The sequence below is a fragment of the Lucilia sericata genome, unplaced genomic scaffold (assembly GCF_015586225.1).
Source record: "Lucilia sericata isolate MDLA Ls3-8-SP2 unplaced genomic scaffold, ASM1558622v1 Contig001327F_arrow, whole genome shotgun sequence".
Classification (NCBI taxonomy): domain Eukaryota; kingdom Metazoa; phylum Arthropoda; class Insecta; order Diptera; family Calliphoridae; genus Lucilia; species Lucilia sericata.
The window spans coordinates 27,948-45,261 of NW_023995272.1; the positions used below are offsets into that span (position 1 = coordinate 27,948).

General features: G+C 34.0%; 1 long non-coding RNA gene across 1 annotated transcript in view; it reads right to left on the minus strand.

The window, feature by feature from the left end:
- Positions 1–3,141: 3,141 nt before the first annotated feature.
- The window catches only part of LOC119610970, a 56,298-nt gene continuing 42,125 nt past the window's right edge, over positions 3,142–17,314 (minus strand). Inside the window, exon 3 of the long non-coding RNA XR_005232029.1 lies at positions 3,142–3,160. This is a non-coding gene — a long non-coding RNA (uncharacterized LOC119610970). The remainder of the gene's footprint in view (positions 3,161–17,314) is intronic.

A 17,314-nucleotide genomic window follows, 5' to 3' on the forward strand; every position in this document is an offset into this window, starting at 1 on the left:
GAACAGAACTAGAACAGAACTAGAACAGAACTAGAACAGAACTAGAACAGAACTAGAACAGAACTAGAACAGAACTAGAACAGAACTAGAACAGAACTAGAACAGAACTAGAACAGAACTAGAACAGAACTAGAACAGAACTAGAACAGAACTAGAACAGAACTAGAACACTAAACAAACTAGAACAGAACTAGAACAGAACTAGAACAGAACTAGAACAGAACTAGAACAGAACTAGAACAGAACTAGAACAGAACTAGAACAGACTAGACAGAACTAGAACAGAACTAGAAACAGAACTAGAACAGAACTCGACAGAACTAACAGAACTAGAACAGAACTAGAACAGAACTAGAACAGAACTAGAACAGAAACTAGAACAGAACTAGAACAGAACTAGACAGAACTAGAACAGAACTAGAAACAGGAACTAGAACAGAAACTAGAACAGAACTAGAACAGAACTAGAACAGAACTAGAACAGAACTAGAACAGAACTAGGACAGAACTAGAACAGAACTAGAACAGAACTAGAACAGAACTAGAACAGAACTAGAACAGAACTAGAACAGAACTAGAACAGAACTAGAACAGAACTAGAAACAGAACTAGAACAGAAACTAGAACAGAACTAGAACAGAACTAGAACAGAACTAGAACAGAACTAGAACAGAACTACAGAACTAGAAACAGAACTAGACAGGAACTAGAACAGAACTAGAACAAGAACTAGAACAGAACTAGAACAGAACTATAACAGAACTAGAACAAGAACTAGAACAGAACTAGAACAGAACTAGAACAGAACTAGAACAGAACTAGAACAGAACTAGAACAGAAACTAGAACAGAACTAGAACAGAACTAGGAACAGAACTAGAACAAACTAGAACAAACTAGAACACAACTAAGAACATAATAGACAGAACTAGAACAGAACTAGAACAGAACTAAGAACAGAACTAGAACAGAACTAGAACAGAACTAGAACAGAACTAGAACAGAACTAGAACAGACTAGAACAGAACTAGAACAGAACTAGAACAGAACTAGACAGAACTAGAACAGAACTAGAACAGAAACTAGAACAGAACTAGAACAAACAGAACTTAGAACAGAACTAGAACAGAAACTAGAACAGAACTAGAACAGAACCTAGAACCGAACTAGCCAGAACTAGAAAACCGAACTAGAACAGAACTAGAACAGAACAGGAACAGAACTAGAAACAGATGCAGAACTAGAACAGATCCAGCACAGAACTAGAACAGATCTAGAACAGAACTATAACAGAACTAGAACAGAACTAGAACGTATCCAGAACAGAACAGAAAAGATCTAGAACAGAACTAGAACAGAGCTAGAACAGAACTAGAACACAACTAGAACACAACTAGAACAGAACTGAACTATAACAAAACTATAACTGATCAAGAAAAGATCAAGAACTGTTTTAATCTTTCCTCCATGAGAGAGGAGTTGCAAGGTTAGCTTTTGTCTTTCCTCTTCAGAAAAAGTTCAAAGCTAGCTTTGATCTTTCTTCTATGTGTAAATAGTGTAGCATATTTTTAGGATAATTTCCCTTATCAAATACAAAGTAATATATAAGCAAAAAAAACTGCACTTAAATGCGTTTAATATATGAACTGAATTTTCCCAATTTTTTGCAATAATTTTAAACATTTAATGTTTTTTTTTTTGTTGTTGTTCATGTTAATAAGCGACTGTTAAAGAAGGAATAAAACAACATAAAACTGAAATCGCAAACTGTTGAAAGAGGATTAAGTGGGTTGCTGATTCTTTTATCCGTTCGTTTTTTTTTTCGCTGATTCTTTTACCAAGTATTTATTACTTTTGTAAATAAATTATTAAGCCAGACAAATTAAATTTCTTGTTTTTTTCTGTGCTGCCTCTACTGCTGGCCCTGCTCGTTTACTCTAGCAGCCAGCCACTGAGTGTGTTGTAATATTAACAAATATCAAATGAAAAAATAAAATAAACAAAAAATACAAAACGAAATATTTCAAATTTCCTGTAAATTTCCGTTACGCGAACTTTTATCAAGTACTTGTGTGTAGTGTAGTGGCTAGAACAAACAGTATGCTGTGGAAAGCTTTAGTAGTAAGAGAGTGGTTGTGATGTCATTGTGTTTATATTGGATTTTTGGTAGATAGGTGGAAGTTGTAGAAGTTGGTTTTTCTATATAAATTTAAATAAACTCATGGTCACTCTTTAGAGAGTAGTTGATAGAAGAGAAGCTTTAGGAATTTAGTTTAAGAGAAAGACTTCGTTCAAGCTGCAAATTGAAACGAATGAAACTGATTCCTGAATACCTCTTGAATCATTCTAGATCCTTATAACCATCTTATTAATGATTTGGTTCTATTACCAAATTTCTTTTCCACAACTTTCCCCTCCAGCTTAAACTCTCTAACTTTTAGCATGTGTTGGCCAAAGCACGTTCATACTTTTGAATTTGATTTAGTCTATCCCCACTCTATTTTCTGTTAACAACTACCTTCACAGCAGCAGGAGCCAGTAGTCATCAGCATTATCATATTAAATATTTACTAACTTTTGCACAAATAGTGGTTTAAATCAAATGAATATTATTTTTCTTTTTCACCCTCCCCCCACTTGTTATACAAACATTATAATTTAAGTTTACAACACACACACTAACACTGTGTACTCGAGTCTCCGCGTTGTTGAAGGTAAACAAATTGGAATATATTCAGTTTTTTAGCTTCCATGTTTATTTCTGTGCTTTTAGCCAGATGAAGACCGAAAGATAACAAGAAAAAAACTTTATAGGTTATATATAGAAAATCTGTTTGCATATACTCTTCTGTGTTATGTTAGAGATTCATACTTGTAGTTTAATTACAATTTCTGTTATAGACATGGACTAAACGAGTAAAGGTTTTGACAAGGAGAAGGTCAAATTTGAGTAGAGTGTTAAAGGTATGGCTGAGAAGACAAGTTCGATGTTAATTGATTGTATAGAGAAAGAAAGAGTTCTTGACGTAAGAACAAAGTTAACACTAACTTTATGTTATGAATGCAGAAAGGCTAGTCTTTGTTAAATGTTCTAATAATTTTACTCACTTTTTTTAGCAATTTAGTAAACAAATTCCTTTAATGGCGTAAATTTTACATACCTGAAAAGATAACAAGAAATAAATATTATTAATTAAATTTATGCATTAAACAAAACTGTAAAGGAAGAGTAAAACTAGCAGCACTGGTGTATAGTCCACAATATATAGCAGAGTATATACTACGACAGTTCTAGTATAGTTTTAGTTTAGTGTTAGATTAGTTGTAGTTCAGTTCTAGTTTAGTTCTAGTTCAGTTCTAGTTCAGTTCTAGTTCAGTTCTAGTTCAGTTCTAGTTCATTTCTAGTTCAGTTCTTGTTCAGTTCTTGTTCAGTTCTAGTTCAGTTCTAGTTCAGTTCTAGTTCAGTTCTAGTTCAGTTCTAGTTCAGTTCTAGTTCAGTTCTAGTTCAGTTCTAGTTCAGTTCTAGTTCAGTTCTAGTTCAGTTCTAGTTCAGTTTCTAGTTCAGTTCTAGTTCAGTTCTAGTTCAGTTCTAGTTCAGTTCTAGTTCAGTTCTAGTTCAGTTCTAGTTCAGTTCTAGTTCAGTTCTAGTTCAGTTCTAGTTCAGTTCTAGTTCAGTTCTAGTTCAGTTCTAGTTCAGTTCTAGTTCAGTTCTAGTTCAGTTCTAGTTCAGTTCTAGTTCAGTTCTAATTCAGTTCTAGTTCAGTTCTAGTTCAGTTCTAGTTCAGTTCTAGTTCAGTTCTAGTTCAGTTCTAGTTCAGTTCTAGTTCAGTTCTAGTTCAGTTCTAGTTCAGTTCTAGTTCAGTTCTAGTTCAGTTCTAGTTCTCGTTCAGTTCTAGTTCTAGTTCAGTTCAACTATACCCCAATATATAGCAGAGTATATACTACGACAGTTCTAGTTAAAGTTCTAGTTCAAGTTCTAGTTCAGTTCTAGTTCAGTTCTAGTTCAGTTCTAGTTCAGTTCTAGTTCAGTTCTAGTTCAGTTCTAGTTCAGTTCTAGTTCAGTTCTAGTTCAGTTCTAGTTCAGTTCTAGTTCAGTTCTAGTTCAGTTCTAGTTCAGTTCTAGTTCAGTTCTAGTTCAGTTCTAGTTCAGTTCTAGTCCAGTTCTAGTTCAGTTCTAGTTCAATGCTAGATCAGTTCTAGTTCAGTTCTAGTTCAGTTCTAGTAGTTCTAGTCAGTCTTGTTCAGTTCTAGTTCAGTTCTAGTTCAGTTCTAGTTCAGTTCTAGTTAGTTCTAGTTCTAGTTCTAGTTCAGTTCTAGTTCAGTTCTAGTTCAGTTCTAGTTCAGTTCTAGTTCAGTTCTAGTTCAGTTCTAGTTCAGTTCTAGTTCAGTTCAGTTCTAGTTCAGTTCTAGTTCAGTTCTAGTTCAGTTCTAGTTCAGTTCTAGTTCAGTTCTAGTTCAGTTCTAGATTAGTTCTAGTTCAGTTCTAGTTCAGTTCTAGTTCAGTTCTAGTTCAGTTCTAGTTCAGTTCTAGTTCAGTTCTAGTTCAGTTCTAGTTCAGTTCTAGTTCAGTTCTAGTTCAGTTCTAGTTCAGTTCTAGTTCAATGCTAGATCAGTTCTAGTTCAGTTCTAGTTCAGTTCTAGTTCAGTTCTAGTTCAGTTCTAGTTCAGTTCTAGTTCAGTTCTAGTTCAGTTCTAGTTCAGTTCTAGTTCATTTCTAGTTCAGTTCTAGTTTAGTTCTAGTTTAGTTTTAGTTCTAGTTCACTTTTAGTTCTAGAATTTAAGATTTTCTTATATTTTCTTAATTGAAATCTTAAACCTTTTGACTTTTCGTTCCGCACACAGATTCCAATTCGTTTTCTAATCAATTCTATTTCCCCTTTTATGCTGCTCCTAACATAAATTCCAATTTCGAAATTACAATCTGGTTCGAACACCATTTGAGAAAAAAAAAAACTAATCAAAAACCATTTAAATTGCAATAAAGCAATTTGTAAATCTGTAAAAAAAATATTGTATAAAAAGGTAATGAAATGGAGGAAAATAATATAAAATAACCTGCCATTTATATTTTTACTATAAATTTTGCAACAAAACAATTGTAATAACTTGATGCAAGAAAAAAGGTAAAAATAAATAAACATATCTAAAAAAAATATTAACCCTTTAGAACCGCTGTAAAGTATATGGAAAAATTTAACACTTTTTCAATAAGTCCATAGAAAACTTTCACTTAATGGGTTAATGTCTCAACAGCTTGTTATTGTTTTCTGTAGTGTTTTGTTTGCTGCCACAGCCATTTCTAAGTCTGTCCATTCCACACAAAGTCAACAACGTCAGCTGTATGCAGTTGTAGTTGGTTGCAACTTCTCTAAAAACACAACATAGAATCTGATGAGCTTTCAGTTTTGTATGTGTGTGTGCGTGTTCGGTTTTTCCGCCTTTATTTATGTTTCCTTGTTTCTATTTTTTCTATTATTCTTCTATTTTTAACTTTAGTTTCTTAATTGGGAATTTACGGGCGCTAGCGGTTAAAAAAATGAAAACTCTATACAATACAGGTCATCAGGATGTTAGCCCATAGTATCAGGAATAAAGAACGAGCTTACATAAAGCCTTCGTTCACACTATTTGCTACAATCCCTGCCATTGTTTTGCACTCAGTTTGTTTTAGCCGGGATGATGTGGGCAGCAAAAAAAAAAGATTTAATTTAAAAAAACTGTTGTTGTGTTTGGCAGGTGTTGCAAAATATATTGTTTGCTACTATTGTTGTGTTTCTAAAATAGAAAAATATATTTATTTTCAAATAAGTTTGTTGTTGGGCATTAAGGGTTTTGTTTGCGATTTATTAAGGTGATTGAACATTCGTTTGCCTTAGTCAGCATTCAGTTAAACGGGTTTAATTTATGTAATGATTTGGCAGAAAAAGGATGAATGTAATGTTGAAACCATTTATTATAGTCTAGTCTGGTTTAGAGACCAATCGATAATCAGGACATTTGGTCTAAATTATAGCTTACAGTCTGATCTGAACTATAATCCTGATTTGGTCTGATTAATAGTCTGTACAACTAGAACTAGAACTGAACTAGAACTGAACTAGAACTGAACGAGAACTGAACTAGAACTGAACTAGAACTGAACTAGAACTGAACTAGAACTGAACTAGAACTGAACTAGAACTGAACTAGAACTGAACTAGAACTGAACTAAACTGAACTGAAGAACTAGAAATGAACTAGAACTGAACTAGAAACTGAACTACAAACTGACACTACAACTGAACTAGAACTGAACTAGAACTGAACTAGAACTGAACTTGAACCTGAACTAGAACTGAACTAGAACTGACTAGAACTGAACTAGAACTCGAACTAGAACTGAACTAGAACTGAACTAGAACTGAACTAGAACTGAACTAGAACTGAACTAGAACTGAACTAGAACTGAACTAGAACTGAACTAGAACTGAACTAGAACTGAACTAGAACTGAACTAGAACTGAACTAGAACTGAACTGGAACTGAACTAGAACTGAACTAGAACTGAACTAGAACTGAACTAGAACTAGAACTGAACTAGAACTAGAACTGAACTAGAACTGAACTAGAACTGAACTAGAACTGAACTAGAACTAGAACTGAACTAGAACAGAACTAGAACTGAACTAGAACTGAACTAGAACTGAACTAGAACTGAACTAGAACTGAACTAGAACTGAACTAGAACTGAACTAGAACTGAACTAGAACTGAACTAGAACTGAACTAGAACTCTGAACTAGAACTGAACTAGAACTGAACTAGAACTGAACTAGAACTAGAACTGAACTAGAACTGAACTAGAACTGAACTAGAACTGAACTAGAACTGAACTAGAACTGAACTAGAACTGAACTAGAACTGAACTAGAACTGAACTAGAACTGAACTAAACTGAACTGAACTAGAACTGAACTAGAACTGAACTAGAACTGAACTAGAACTGAACTAGAACTGAACTAGAACTGAACTAGAACTGAACTAGAACTGAACTAGAACTAGAACTGAACTAGAACTGAACTAAAACTGAACTAGAACTGAACTAGAACTGAACTAGAACTGAACTAGAACTGAACTAGAACTGAACTAGAACTGAACTAGAACTGAACTAGAACTGAACTAGAACTGAACTAGAACTGAACTAGAACTGAACTAGAACTGAACTAGAACTGAACTAGAACTGAACTAGAACTGAACTAGAACTGAACTAGAACTGAACTAGAACTGAACTAGAACTGAACTAGAACTGAACTAGAACTGAACTAGAACTGAACTAGAACTGAACTAAACTGAACTAGAACTGAACTAGAACTGAACTAGAACTGAACTAGAACTGAACTAGAACTGAACTAGAACTGAACTAGAACTGAACTAGAACTGAACTAGAACTGAACTAGAACTGAACTAAACTGAACTAGAACTGAACTAGAACTGAACTAGAACTGAACTAGAACTGAACTAGAACTGAACTAGAACTGAACTAGAACTGAACTAGAACTGAACTAGAACTGAACTAGAACTGAACTAGAACTGAACTAGAATGAACTAGAACTGAACTAAGCTGAACTAGAACTGAACTAGAACTGAACTAGAACTGAACTAGAACTGAACTAGAACTGAACTAGAACTGAACTAGAACTGAACTAGAACTGAACTAGAACTGAACTAGAACTGAACTAGAACTGAACTAGAACTGAACTAGAACTGAACTAGAACTGAACTAGAACTGAACTAGAACTGAACTAGAACTGAACTAGAACTGAACTAGAACTGAACTAGAACTGAACTAGAACTGAACTAGAACTGAACTAGAAATGAACTAGATCTGAACTAGAACTGAAGTAGAACTGAACTAGAACTGAACTAGAACTGAACTAGAACTGAACTAGAACTGAACTAGAACTGAACTAGAACTGAACTAGAACTGAACTAGAACTGAACTAGAACTGAACTAGAACTGAACTAGAACTGAACTAGAACTGAACTAGAACTGAACTAGAACTGAACTAGAACTGAACTAGAACTGAACTAGAACTGAACTAGAACTGAACTAGAACTGAACTAGAACTGAACTAGAACTGAACTAGAACTGAAACTAGAACTGAACTAGACTGAACTAGAACTGAACTAGAACTGAACTAGAAACTGAACTAGAACTGAACTAGAACTGAACTAGAACTGAACTAGAACTGAACTAGAACTGAACTAGAACTGAACTAGAACTAGAATCGGAACTAGAACTGAACTAGAACTGAACTAGAACTGAACTAGAACTGAACTAGAACTGAACTAGAACTGAACTAGACTGAACTAGAACTGAACTAGAACTGAACTAGAACTGAACTAGAACTGAACTAGAACTGAACTAGAACTGAACTACTAGAACTGAACTAGAACTGAACTAGAACTGAACTCGAACTGAACTCGAACTGAACTCGAACTGAACTCGAAGTGAACTAGAACTGAACTAGAACTGAACTAGAACTGAATTAGAACTGAACTAGAACTTAACTAGAACTGAACTAGAACTGAACTAGAACTAAACTAGAACTGCTGAACATTTAAAATCTTTGTGTCACAATCCACACATTTTCCACTTCTTAAGTTAAGCGAGAGAGCTTTTCCCACTCATTTTTCTTAATTATTTTATAGGTTTTTTCATAAGCAAAATAATATTTTAATAATTCAAGCATGTCAGCATTAATTAACTTCGTTTTTGTTCTTGTTCTTATACTATTGTCTTGAAAATGCACAGCAAAAAAACACACTTTTCAAATGTCTAGTTAAACGTAAAACAAAACAACAGCAGCAGCAAGAAAAAAGTAGTAAAAAAAGTACAAAACAAAAAAGTACATAACAAAAAAGTACTTAAGTAGCGTAAATAAGTAGAACAAAGACCTGGCAAAGAAGTGACACACAAGCATCAGTAGCAGCAGTAGTGGGCCAAATAAAACCAAATGTCAGAAAAGTTCATTTTAAGACAAGTGCAAGAGGGGGAGAGACATGAACTGGGCTACTTTTTTCGTTTTAGTTTAATTAATTAAACAAAAAAAGTAAAAGTTTGAGCAAAATGAAAATAAAGCAAATATTTTGAAATGACACATACTGGACCAAAGTTTTTAAATATGTACGTATATGGTACTTAATTTTAAGAGATATTTCCCCCACCTCCCAAAAAAGAGCAAAGTTTTAATAGAAAATAGTTTACCTAACTAATGGTGAAGTGTTCAGTTGCATTAAACTATTGCAGGTTACACATTTAGGAGCATTAAAAGAAAACTTTAGAAAAACTTTAAAAATACTTGGAAAAATGATATAATGCCAAATTTTACGAATTTTACCCCAATATTTTTGCATAATGCCGATTTCGGTTAGAAAAATACAATTATTTTTGTTTCTTTCTTTTTTTAGGGGAATATTGTTTTAGCTTTTTCTTTTTTTGCTAAGACCCAGAAATTCTATGTTACACAAGGTTATTAAATTTTCATAACAAGCAAACAACAACAACAACATACAATATTGTATACATTTGTGAAGATGTTGTTGATTAAGATGAAAATGTTGTTGGTGATGATGACGACGACGATGATGAACGTTTCAAGGTTGTTTTTCTTCAACAACAGGAAGACACAAATATAAGGAGACAAACAAGTTACAAAAGATTTTAAAAAGAAATTTTTCTATTTTGTGGAGCTGACCCCTTCCCCGATAAATATCTTTGGTGTAAATTTAAGGAGTAATTGGTGAACGAAGGAACAATATCAAATTTCCTAGACAGATTGACAGACAGACAGACAGACAGACAGACAGACGGACCGACAAACAGACAGGCAGATAGACAGACAGACAGACAGACTGGAATTAACCGTTGCTAGGAGAAAGAGAGAATAAGATAAGTTCCCGATTGTTTCAATCATTCACGCATATTTACAAAGTTAACTTTAACATGTTGTTGATCCAACTTCAAACAGAATCCTCTTCAGCCACCACATACTCAAGCATAAAGATGATCTCATTTCAGAAACCAAGTCAGGATCTTGTCAGTATGATCGACGTCTTATTTCTTCTCTGTATCTTATTTTGATGGTATAGCTTGTATATTGACGAGATATCTACAGCAAATGTTACTTTAGAATGATCACTCTAACTAATTATCACCATGGTGACGTCCTTATGATCTTAATTTAAAAGATCGCTGTGGTCTAGTAAACACTCTCCATCTGAGACGTAAAATAAGTATCTTCGTTGTCGTCAGATTCCTGTCATTTCTTGATAGCATGACTCGGACAACGTATACTTTCACATAAAGAAGCTCTCATTTCAGAAACAAAGTGAGGATATTTTCCGTATGATCGACGTCTTCTTTCTTTTCCATATGTTATTCTGATTGTATAGCTTGGATATCGACAAGATATATAAAGCAAAAGTTACTTTAGAATGATCACTCTAACTGATTGTCATCACATTGACGTCTTTATGATCAAAGTTCAAGATGACGCTCTGATCAATTGCTTTATTGTGCGACACAAGGAAGACACTCAACGTATAAGAGAGGAAATGAGTTTCTTCTTTGTCGTCTGTCGAACCAAGTTTCCTTTGAGATTCATCTATTTTCTTGATAATACGGCTTGCACAAGGTCTACTCAATGTCAAAGGCATACCATTACTTCATTAATAATTCTTCCCCTTTCTCTATTCATCTCCATAACAGTGACTTTAACGTCCTGTGGATCAAAAATCAAGAGGACGCCCTTGTCAACAGCCTCATTCAATTAAGCAAAGAAGACAATCAGCAATCTGAGGGAGCAAATGCTGATTGTCGATGCCAATGCCGTTAGGATCGAAGTTTTCTATAAGATCCAAACTTTGTTGATCATCATCTACAGATTTTCGATGTGATATCGTTCCTTCATCACTAGTCCCTCTATTATCTGGACCAATCGTTGGAGCACTGAAGCAAATGTTACTTTAGAGCCGTGAAGATCTGAATGAGGAAATAAGTATCTTCGTTGTCGTTAAGAACCACGTTTCGTTTGAGATTCATGCATTTTCTTAAGAGTACTTTTCCCATTCATCTCTCCTGTTGATCAAAGATCAAGAGGACGCCGTCCTTAATAGCCTCATTCAACCACGCAAAGAAGATAATCAGCAATCAAAGAGAGCGAAATCTAACCATTCGTCCCCACGACGACACATTGAAGTCCTCAAGCTGTCTCCCTCGTTAACTGACTAATTTTGCCACGCAAAAAAGACACTAACCGTCTGAGAGAAGAAATGAGCATCTTCGTTTTCGTTGGGAAAGAATTCATCTTTGAGATCCACACCTAACTCTGTTTACATGACTTTAAAAACGTCTACTCATCGTTGAAGGCCACTCATTTCTAAAGATTAATTGGAATCACTCCAACCATTCATCTTCAGAACGACAGGACATCAATGACCTGTCACTCAAAGAAGATAATCGTTATCTGAGAGAACAAATGAGCAAAATCTTTTTCCATTTCTGTTAACATGACTAGGACATCATCTTTAAGATCTAAACCTTCTTGGGTCATCATCTACTGATTTTCGATGTGACTAGTCCATCTCTGAGCCAATCGTTGGATTACTGCAGAAAATTTTACTTTAGAATCGTGAAGATTGATTGGAATAAATCTAATCTTTAATCCCCGCAACATTAACATTGATCTGTCTGAGAGAGAAAATTAGCATCTTCGTTTCCGTTGGCATTTGAGATCTACAACTAACTGTGTTTACATGACTTCAACATCATCAACTCATCGTTGAAGGGATATCACTCCTTTCCTCTCAAGGTCACTCAATGCTGAAGATTAATTGGAATCACTCTAACCATTCACCTTCAGAACGATGACATTGTGGTTCGGTCGCGCAAAGAATATACCGGTTATCTGAGAGAGGAAATGTTCAAAATCCCTATCTATTTATGATTTTATGGCTAGGACATCATGTACTTAACGTCAATGGGATATCGGCCATCTTAATCATTTCCGAAGGTGAAGTGAACATCTAAAAGATACTTATCCCGGACTAAAAATCATCATTCTTGAAGATTTCTCAGCGTCCACAACCTTTACCACTTTCCTTTTTTGGAATTGATGTCTTCTTCTGACTGCATGGTTTAGATCTTATCTATATCCGAAGAGATTACTCCATGTTTATGATTTCGGTAGACACAAAGGACTAAAGGACGATGATCATAGTAGATCACCGTTCTTGAAGATCTCTCAGAGTCTGCAATATCTCAGGAGTGGTAAACTCTTTAAGATTACTTGAGTTAAAGTTTACCAATCTTGGGTTTCAGCATTTTGGCAATTGATCTCGATCTTCGGGGGAGAATTAACAAATTTTGTATAATAACTCAAGGAATCGATTACCTTAGCTTTTTTTATCACTTCGTTAGAGACGAAGGATGTTCATGTTAAATTCATAGAGGAGACGTAAGTTTCCTCAACGATTCCAAAAAGTTCTTATTCAGAATTAAGATCTTCAAACATGAGTTGAAAGTCGAGAGTTGCAAGTTAAAAAGATCTTTATGATCTCTTCGGATCTCGGATGTTTTGGCAATTATTCTCTAAAGTTTATTTTGTCAAATTCCTATCTACATTGTGATCGTTTTGATCGTATGAATTTTGTGTAGAGAGAAGCATCACAGTGTCTAGGTTATCAACATTGTCATGGATCAAGTTTTGTTAATAGCAAAGAACCAAAACCTCTCTTTTAGCAGAACTATGATTCCTTCTGTATCGATGTTTTTCAAGAGACTGCATCACTATCGTAGTGATTCATCAATTCCAAAAGAGAATTGCTCGCGATTCGAACTAAAGTTAATGTGGAGATCCAGAAAATATTACAAAGACATCCATTGGAAAGCTTTCACGACATCAATATTATAGAAAAAACGAGATTATCGTCATATTTTACTCGAGAGAGAATTGTGTATAACTCACTCGCGATTTAAACGATCGTAATGAGTGATCTAATCAGTCTAAAGGAAATCTAGTAGTTTCAGTCCTTAGCTAAATGATCGTATCGACTTGATCAAGATCAGTTGGAATAACTATGACTCTAGCAATCATTCAAGTACTAAGATCTCAGCAAGAATAAGTTCATGAAGATCATAGACAGAGAGAAATGATCTGGATATCTATTCTCAGTTGACGGATTCCAAATTTTATTAAGGAAATTTGATTCTTGCGTTACTTTTCGCACTGTCTCATAGAAATTCAAGACTCAACATAATAGAAATGTTGAAAATGGAAAACAACAACAAAACTTGATTAAACTGTTGCAAAAAAAATACGTTAACAGTTGTTATTTATTTCTTAAGGACCTCAATACCGTTATTAACTTTTTTCACTTTTATTTTTCGAATAAAAACGAAACTTGGGGATGACGAATACTACAACTAATACTAGATATTTGTTAAATTTTTCATATAAATTTAATTACTCTACATTCAGTTTTTTTTCACTTTTTTTCAACAAACTTAATGACAATTTTCAGTTTTATTTATTTAATTGTGCAAATAAAGTTGTTTCGTTTTTAATAAAAAATTTTTTTTATATATATTAATGACTTTAAAAGCGATTTTGTGTTGCAATTCGTTAATTATGGAAAAAAAACTATATAAATTTCTTTGAAATGTTACACAAAAATATATTTTAACACACGCAAATCATTACAAAGAAAAAAATTTTAGTTTTTTTTTTGCAATTTTGAAGGTAAAGTTGGTAGTGTGATGATGATGATGAGGAGAAGGTGGCAAATGATCATGACGATGCGGTGTTTAAGACTCTAACATAAAAGCCAACAAATTTTTCTACAATGCAATAGTAACAAAGTTTAAAGCAATAAACGAAATACAAGAAAAAAAAACTGAATAAATATAGTTCAACAAACTTAAAGAGAAAAAAATAAATAAATAAAAATTAAGTTAAAAATAATTGCCGCCTAAACAACCAGAAAATGAAATGAATGTTTATATTAGGGAAGGGATTAAACTAATTTCGGTGATGGTTAAACTGTTTAAACTGGAGGAAACAGAAAACCCGTTCTTGATAGTTTAGCTGGCTTTTACTTTCGCCCATTTGCTAAGTTTGACTTATATTTGGATTGGTTAGTTGAATGATCACGATCGGTTCTCGATCACTCTATGATTTTCGGCGAAATTTATTAGTTTCTTATTATAAGCTAAATGATCGTATCGATCTCTCAAGATCAGTCTCATACCTATACGATGTCGCCCGGAATCTAATAGTTAGATTGGTTAGTTGAATGATCACGATCGGTTCTCGATCACTCTATGATTTCCGGCGAAATTTATTAGTTTCTTATTATAAGCTAAATGATCGTATCGATCTTTCAAGATCAGCCTCATACCTATACGATGTCGCCCGGAATATCATTAGCTTAATGATCGTAACGACCACTCAAGATCAGTATCAAACTATAGTTTCTTAACATTAGCTAAATTATCGAATGGAGCTCTTAAGATCTTTATAAAAATTGCACGATTTTGGCCGAAATCTTGTAATTTCCCATAATTTGCTAAGTGATCTTATAGACCTCTGAGGATCGATCATAGTAACTTTACGTTTTCATCCGAAATCTGATGATTTCTCATCTTTATCTAAATGATTCTATTGATCTCTCTAGATCAGTCTTAAAACTGTTCGATTTCTAGTATTTTCTCTTCATTAGTTTAATGATCGTATCGACCTTTCAAGATCAGTTTCAAAACTATACGATTTTACTAGCTAATGATCGTATCGACTTCTCTTAACAACTGCACAATTGCCACCACAATCTAGGAGTTTCTTATCTTTAGTTCAATTATTGTAGCGATCGCTCAAGATCTGTTACAATAACTGTACGATTTCAGACCAAATCTAGTAGTTTCAAATCAGTAGCAAAATGATCATATCTACCTCTCAAGAAGTATAATATTTCGGTTGAAATAAAGCAGTTTGTAACTATTGATCAGTCTCATTCTCATGATCAGACAGTCTGAAGATTAGTTTAAATTTTTTTTAATCGTTAGTTAAATGATGACCTGTGAGGATCGATCGTAGTAACTGTACGTTTTCATCCGAAATCTGATAGATTTTCATCTGTATCTAAATGATTCTATTGATCTCTCAAGATCAGTTTTAAAACTGTTCGATTTCTAGTAATTTCTCATCATTAGCTTAATGATCGTATCAACCTCTCAAGATCACTCTCAAAACTGTACGATTTTCGACAAAATCATATAGTTTCTCATCATGATCGCATCAACTCCTCATGATAGGTCTTAATAACTCCACTATTGCTACCACAGTCTAGTAGTTTCTTATCTTTAGTTAAATTATTGTAGCGATCGCTAAAGATCGGACCCAATAACTGTACGATAAGGGCCCAAATTTAATAGTTTGAAACCAGTAGCAAAATGAGCGTATCTACCTCTCAAGAAATATACTATTTCGGTCGAAATAAAGCAGTTTGTAACCATTACAACAGAACAGAACTTCCTCTCTTTGAAAGCAGATCATAATGATAGCGATCAGTCTTCAGGAATTAGTCTCGATCACTACCAGATTTCAGAAGCTAAACGTTCCCACTTTTTCCCCTCACCCAATAATATAGATACTATGTAACCAAGAAGTGAAAAAAAATTGAGTATAATAAAACAACATTAAACAACTGCTTTATGACACGCATTACTAACACTTTTATACTCATTCTCTCATACAAATACACTAAACTATTATCATGGGACATACAGTGTGCATGGGGTAAACGAGTAGCATGCATGATGCATGCATTCATCCATCCAGCAGACGCTCATGAACACAATAAAACAAATGTTTATACATGAAACATTATTAAATGCAAACTGCAACAATTGCAATTAGGGTTTGCCTACGAAGTGTTGGATGTTGGAGGGAAATTGGAGTAATTTGAAGAATTTCATAATTGAAGTGAAGTTTAAGAAAAACAAATTGAAATAGTTATGGAGATTAAAAACTGATTAATTAAATGAATTAACATCGTTACAACATAGACTTTTGCAAAATGAAATTAAGAAAAAGTTAATATTTTATCATTTAACAAGATTTTATTGCTTTTTTCAGATGATCGTGTTGAAGGTCAATATAACTTGCAAAAGTTTGAAGGAATTTTTGGAATAACATTATTTAAAAAAGCTATTTCCTTCAACTAACTATAGTACAGAGTTTTCAAAACATTTGAAGATTTGCACAAGCATCAACTCCAATGTTCCAAATTGATCGCTCCTTCACATTGTGAATTCGTTGCGAAATCCGTCAACGTCACAGTTTGCAAAAGATTTGAAGATCTGCACAAGCTTCAACTCCAATGTTCCAAATTGATCGCTTCTCCACATTGTGAATTTGTTGTGAACTCCGTCAACGACACAGTTCTGGTTACAGATTCTTCTCGAATACGTCTCTACCCTCCAAAGAATTAAAGAAACAACTTTCAGTTTTCAAAAGTCCACTTAGATTCATCAATGACATATTGTTTGCGAAAGTGGAAAACCTGTATGAAATACTTTTCAAGATTGTTTGCTTTCGTGCGAAAAGCATTAATCGAATAAAGTGTTTGAGACCCTAAGGATTCTCCAAGTGTCTGATCAATCAGTTCAAATATAACGCAAACATATTTTCCCTAAAACCGAACTAAGAGAACATTGGTATATTTTCGCGCAGCAATATTGTGCTGAATCTATTCTCCAAAAACCCAAAGCAATCGAGGACCAATTGCAATCGAATCCTCAGTAAATAACAATCGGTCAAAGGTTCTCTCAGTGGTAGTATTTACCCAAGAATGAACTCTCTCTTCACTCGTGAAACTTAGAAGTCTTAAACTCAGCAGCGAAGAACGGAAGTACTGATAAGCCTATAACTGGTAGGTGCCAAGTCCTAGTATATGGAAGTTGGAAAGAGGTCCGAAAACCCAACGCAGTCCAAGAAAAAATGCAATTGAATCCTTAATGAATTACAATCGGTCAAAGATTGTTCTCTCAGCGAAGGTATTTTGCCGTGAATGAACTCTGTCTTCAGTCCATTATTATCTCGGATCATAGTTGCAGGATTAGGGAGCCAAATTTATAGATTATCATGAGTTCATTCTCACTATCATTGGTAGATAGTATTAATATTTCAGGATCAGACAGAATTCCAGATGTTCAGAAAGCTAAAGATCGCGGTTATATATTTCCATGCATTTGCTCTTGTTCTAGTTAGTTGAACATGAT